This window comes from Mastigoproctus giganteus, chromosome 2, assembly GCF_048544385.1.
Source record: "Mastigoproctus giganteus isolate SK-2022 chromosome 2, ASM4854438v1, whole genome shotgun sequence".
In the NCBI taxonomy this organism is placed as follows: Eukaryota; Metazoa; Arthropoda; class Arachnida; order Uropygi; family Thelyphonidae; genus Mastigoproctus; species Mastigoproctus giganteus.
Genome location: NC_143576.1, coordinates 72475545 through 72481544, shown reverse-complemented (window position 1 = coordinate 72481544; position 6000 = coordinate 72475545). Strand labels below are relative to the sequence as shown.

The 6000-nt window shown below is 39.6% G+C and overlaps 1 protein-coding gene across 3 annotated transcripts in view; it reads left to right on the top strand.

The window, feature by feature from the left end:
- The first annotated feature begins 491 nt into the window (after positions 1-491).
- The window catches only part of Crag (DENN domain-containing protein Crag), an 878555-nt gene continuing 873046 nt past the window's right edge, over positions 492-6000 (top strand). For all 3 annotated transcript variants that reach the window (XM_090389072.1, XM_090389068.1, XM_090389077.1), the window contains exon 1: positions 492-642. The gene's annotated coding sequence lies outside the window, so the exon portion shown is untranslated. The remainder of the gene's footprint in view (positions 643-6000) is intronic.

Genomic DNA, 6000 nt, shown 5'->3' with positions numbered 1-6000 from the left:
ACCACCCGTGTTTCCTGGAGGGAAAAACGATTCTACCTTCGAATGAGACCGACCAACTTAACCACTTTTTGAAAACGACCCTTAGAAAATGACCCACTTATCGACTGGACTCGAACTCTGTTTTTTTTTTTTCAGCTGGTGGAGGAGGATGGCGATCCTACTAACCTTGGAACCCACGAGGGCCGCATGTGAAATGTTTTATGGGAACGTAAATTTAGTGCATAAAAGTTCGCGAACTTCTAGTCTAAGTCGCCCATTGAGGAATATTCGCCCTAATTGCGCAATTTCAGGTTAGTTTATTAAGTACTGTATTATTAAGATTAATTCATGCGTATAGATAATTTTATATGATCTTAATAAGATTAATTTATATGATCTTAATAATATTAATAAGATTAATTAATACACATATTATTATTATTTATTTATTTATTTTATTTTTTTTGGTTATGATGGCGCTTAACGCCCGATTTCTTAATGCATACAGAATATGGCGACGTAAGCTTATTTATTTTGTATCTGTTGTGCAATAAAATGGTTTTGTGTACTGTTAACAATCTTGAATTGTGTATTGGGAGAATCTGGCGGGCAGCTTGGATAGTTCCGATTCAGTTATCAGTATTACACACCGAATTTTTTACGGTAAGTGGGTTTTTAGTGTCCAAAATGAAAAATACAAGCACATTCGTTATTGGATATCTTGAATGTGTTAAATGGAGTTCTGTCGTTCTTAGGTAGTTATGCAATGTTTTTTGTGTCGTTGGCTTCTGATTTTCCCCCATCCAAACAGTGGTGTTTGTTCTGCTGGTCTGATTTTGCATTGATCATACTGCCGTTTTGCTTTTAGCGCTTCATAGCTGGTTTGATATAGGTTGGTTAATAATTAAATGCCGTTTTTAGGAAATTATAGGGTTATCATATAAGCCATTTTACTCTCAGAGCAACTAAAGAGAATTTCTCTGAGTTGCTCTGAGAGTAAAATGGCTTTGTCTCTAACCCCTGCCGGAATTGATGAATATGATAATGACATGAGCTTAACATGATTTTCCTTCAGCTTTGGATTTAGTATAGTATGGGCTAAGGTAGTGACTCACCATAGAATAGCATTAGCATTAGTGGAGGCATATGATGCCAGAAAGCAAGCTTATGCAGCATCACCCAGAAAAAAAAAAAACTTCCACTTCACCCCTCTGTTCGTTTGAAATACCTCTCCAGCCGAGCCCTAAATTTATTTAGGCTATCAACTTCCACAACAAGGAATGGAAGTCTGTTCCACCAACCAACTACTCGCTGGCTAAAGGCAAATTTCCGCACATCTACCCTATATATCTCTTTCCTCAATTTGAATTTATGCCCTCTCTGGTGATTATTCTGAACAAGAGGCAGAATCCCATCAGCATTGAGCATGCTCAAACCATTCAAGGCTTTATACAGCTCTGTCAGATCATCTCCCCGGTACCTAGTCTCCAGACACTGTAATTTGCAAAACTTAAGCCTTTCTTCATAAGAGCAACCCTTTGTTCCATTCACTAACCTTGTTGCCCTTCTCTGTACTCGTTCCAGCAGCTCTACATCCTTCTTGAAATGAGGCCTTCAGACCTGTATACAGTACTCAAGGTGTGGCATGACCATTGCCTTATACAAGGTAATAATCACCTCCTTATCCCTGCAAGAAAAATTGCTGTATATTATTGATAAGACACCATGAGCTACTCTTGCAGCCCGTCTGCACTGCTCAGAGAACTTCATATCTGCCTGCACAATTACCCCCAGGTCCTTTTCATTCTGTACCACTGTCAGTATGGGAAACAGCAGCACCAGAGCAATGTATCAACTCTGTGGCTCTGATGTTGCTGTTTCCCATATGTAGTACTTTGCATTTGTCAATGTTAAACTTCATTTGCCACCTCTCAGCCCATCTGCTCAACCTTTCCAGATACTGTTGCAGCAACATAGCTTCAGTAGTGTCCTTAACAAACCTGCCAACTTTTGTATCATCTGTAAACTTAGATATTAAGCTTGATATATACCATCATCAATATTATTTATAAATACAGAAAACAATAATGGACCCAACACTGAAACCTGAGGGACATCACTGATAACATTAGTCCACGATGAGCAGTGTCCATTGATAACCACTCTGTCTTCTCTCCCTCAACCACCCCTTTATCCATAGCAGCAATTTTCCTCCAATGCCACACTGCTCCAATTTGTGCAGCAGTTTTCTATGTGCAACAGTATCAAAAGCCTTTCTAAGATTTTTTTTTTTTTTTTTATGTGAATCCCAAACACGAGAGGTATTAGAACCTATAGTACTTAGTACCGTGCTTGGGTTAAAAAAGCATGGGTTGAAGGAGACGAATGGGGGGGAGGGGGATGCCGGAAACTTTGCTCTAGAGACTAAACATGGGTTTCACCACTTCAAGCCTCCAATAAGCAAAGTGGTGGTATTTCACGGGTTGATGAAAGTCATCTACCACCTACATCCAAGTATATAATATCAAAGTTATTCCCTGTATCCAGTTCTTTTGTGACTGCATCATAGTATCCAATCAGATTGGTCAGGCAAGACTTTCCCTTAACAAAACCACGTGTCTGAGCTATAACTGACGTCTTGCCTATATGATATTCAGTGCTTCTTTAACCGGTCCCTCCATTAATTTTCCTGGAGCAGAAGTTAAACTCATAGGTCAATAATTACGTATGTCAGCCTTTGATCCTCCTTTGTGAATTGGGGTCACATTTTCACATCTCCAGTCTATGGGTACCTCCCCTGAGTCCAAGGAAGCTCTCATAATTATGGCTAAGGGTTTGCTTACTTGCTTTGCTGTCTCCTTTAATATAACTGGATAGATCCCATCCACCCCAGGTGTCTTTTTTATGTTTATCCTCAACAATTTCTCCTCCACTTTCCTCTTAGTTATTACAAAATCATCTAGCTCACCGAAAGAGTTTACTTCACCTCTGGCATTCCCCTTTCTGAATAACTCCTCATGTGTGAATGTAGATGCAAAATACTCGTTTAGTTTGCTAGCCACCTGAGCAGGATCCTCAACAGTTGAACCATCAATATCCAGTGGATCAATCTGATTCATCCCTGTCCTTCTAGAGTTTACATAAGTAAAGATCTCTTTTCTGTTTTTCTTTGCATCCTTTGCCAAGGATTTCTCATAATCTGTCTTTGCCTGCCCAATCTCCTTTGTAACTTGGTTACAGATCAACTTGTATCTATCATAGGCTTCTGTGTCACATGTTAATTTATATGTATCCCAAGCATTTTTCTTCTCTGCCATTTGTCTCATTAGTTCATCTGACATCGATTTAGGCCTAAACCTTGAACAGTATTTCTTAGTTGGTATGTAAAGCCTAGTAGCTTCCAAGATAAGTTCTTTGAATGCTTCCCATTTTGAATTTGCTGTTGGTAACATCATCAGTTGGTCCCACTGTATAGAATTTAAATACTGTCTCAGACCATCATAGTCTCCTTTACGAAAGCAATAACCCTTCCCTTTATCCCTGATGGTAGTTACCTCTTTGAGTATTTCCCACTTCAGCACACTGTGATCACTGCCACCTAGTGGTTCCTCTATCTGCAGATTCTTAATGCATGAAGAATCACTACTGATAATCAAATCAAGAGTATTACTCCCTCTAGTTGCCTCCCGAACATGCTGATGTAGAAAACAATCATCCAGTAAATCCACAAAAGCCTTGGTAGTGTGTGATTGACCACCTCACAAATTCCGGTCAGTATCTGGGAAATTAAAATCCGCAATTATAAGACTCTCTGATTTACTGGCCCACTCTATTTCCCTGTACAGTTTGTTATTATACTCATCAGAGTCATTAGGCTTATAGCACACTCCTCTGAATTTTAATCTCCCAATGCTTATGTCACACCAAACTGACTCTACACTGCACTGTCCAGCGATGTCGACTGGCTTCACTTCCTTGGATTTTATGTGTTTCTTACCCAATAGCATAACTCCTCCTCTCGTCCTATCCTGTATATCCTTTCTGTACACATTGTACTCCCCAAATTCCAGTTCTGCATTCCTTATATCTGTGTGACACCACATCTCTGATATCCCAACAATATCCGCCTTTGATGCTTTGAGCAAGACCTCAAATTCATCAAATTTATTTACCACACTCCTAGCATTGGTGTACACGCAAGTATACATGCACCTGTTCTTTTTCCTAGCTACCCTAACACAACCCATGTGTTTACTTGTACCACAATGACTCCCAGCAGTCTCTGAAATATTCTGCATCTTGTTTTCCAGGCTTCTGCTCATTCCAATAGAAGCAGTGCAAGAATCTCTTTCACCTCTGCCAGTGGCTACTGTTAATGTATTAGTCTTTGTATCCTCCCAAGCTGACAGTTTTCCGATCCACCTAACACTGCCTCGATAGCATCAGCAAATATTCTTGCACCCTTTCTATTTAAGTGTATCCAAATAGTGTAGAAGCAGTCCCTTCTGTTAACAAGTACAGACCAGGCTGAAAAACATTCTACCCCTTGTGCCTTGCACAATCTTTCCAGAGCCGAATTGATTGACAAGGCTCTCATCTTATACTCCCTCCTATCGTGTCTGGGCAGAATTGCAGACACTTTCAAATTCAACCCTAATTCATGGCTTTTTTTCAACAGTGACCTGTACTTGTTAAGTAATTCTGTCGGTCTCCTACTCTTAATATCATTAGTAATATGGGCCAAACATTTAATCGAAATATGTTAGCCATTAATAAAGTAATTTTTACTCAAGCATAATAGAAATACATAATTATTATTATTAATAACCATAAGGTGCAAGGAAGCCTGAGTCTTATGCTGCTCCAGTAAAAAAAAAAAAAAGTTCCCAAGTTACTCTGAGAGAGAAAGAGAGAGAAAAGTAGAAGGGAATCACCAAGAAAGAGAAGAATGATGATATCCAGCTCGGGACCCTGGGTGTGCCAAGCCCATACTCACCAGATGTGAGCCCCCGTCGTTATCATACTATGATGTATATTTTGTTAACAGAAGAGAGACTGCTTTCATATGAGAATAACTTTGAAAGGATCCAAGAATATTTGCAATTGCTATCGAGGGAGATTTAAGTGGATTAGAAAACTGCTAGCTTTGATGTGGGGGGGGGGGGAGATACACAGACTAATAGATTAATAATAGCTGCAGGCAAAAGTGATTCTTGCACTGGTTCTATGGGAACATGCAGCAGCCCGGAGAGCACGATACCAGGGGTTTCAATGTCTGCTGTGGATCATTATGGAACAAGAAAATACACGAATTGCATTAGGATAACTAAGAGCAGGTATGGGTGCCTGTATAGTTGCATGTACATCCATGCTGGGAGCATAGGAAATAAATTTGATTGTTTTGAAGTTCAGGTCAAGTCAACAAATACAGCCATTCTGGGGATATCAGGGACATGGTGTCACTCAGATATAAGGGATGCAGAATTTGGGAAGTATAATGTATACAGAAAGGACTGACACAATAGTAGTGGGGTTGTTAAGTCAGTTAAGAAACACAAAGTCTAAGACATGGGTGTCATCCCTTAACATGAGTTCAATGTTGAGTGGGTTTGGTGTGACTTAAGCACTGGGGGAAAAAAATGAGAAAAGTGTGTTATAGGCTGAGTGACTGTGATAAGTACAGAGAAATAGGATAGGCCTGTACAGAGAAATAGAATATTGCAGATAATATTGCAGGCAGTGATCACTGTGCTGATGTGGAATTTACTCAAAGAAGTAACTACCATCAGTGGTGAGGGGAAGGGTTTTTGCTTTCTTAAAGGAAACTACAGTGGTCTCAGTTAGTTTAATTCTGATTTACTAATAATAGTAAATCAGAATGTCTGCTTGGGGGATTTTAACTTTCTGGATATTGACTGGAACTTGTGGGTTGGTGACTTGCACACTAGCAAGGCTTTTTTGGGTTTATTGGATGATTGTTTTCTACAGGAGCATGTTTGAGAGGCAACTAGAGGGAGTAAT